The following is a 323-nucleotide window of genomic DNA, read 5'->3' as shown; positions in this document are numbered from 1 at the left end:
AAGATTCTAAGTTTGGTGTGCCACTTATTTTTCTATGCAACTCATCCAGCAACATCACTTGTCTGCATAATCATATTGCCTTTGCATTGTTATTTTTCTTTTGTTTTGACATTTTGTTTGCATTCTCTTTGTTCTAGTCACTTTTTTTTATTTTTTTTGTTTTCTTTTATTAACTGTTTTGTTAATGCATCACCAAGAGATCCTTATTCATGACAAATCTTGGCTTGGTGATTGTATTCAACAAATAACAGTTTCTTTTGTTTAGTTTTAGTTCAAATAAATTGACATATGGTTGCATTCTAAGTTTGGTGTTGCTATGCAAT

This window comes from Arachis duranensis, chromosome 3 (genome assembly GCF_000817695.3).
Source record: "Arachis duranensis cultivar V14167 chromosome 3, aradu.V14167.gnm2.J7QH, whole genome shotgun sequence".
Lineage (NCBI taxonomy): Eukaryota > Viridiplantae > Streptophyta > Magnoliopsida > Fabales > Fabaceae > Arachis > Arachis duranensis.
Note: the sequence above shows the minus strand (reverse complement) of the source record.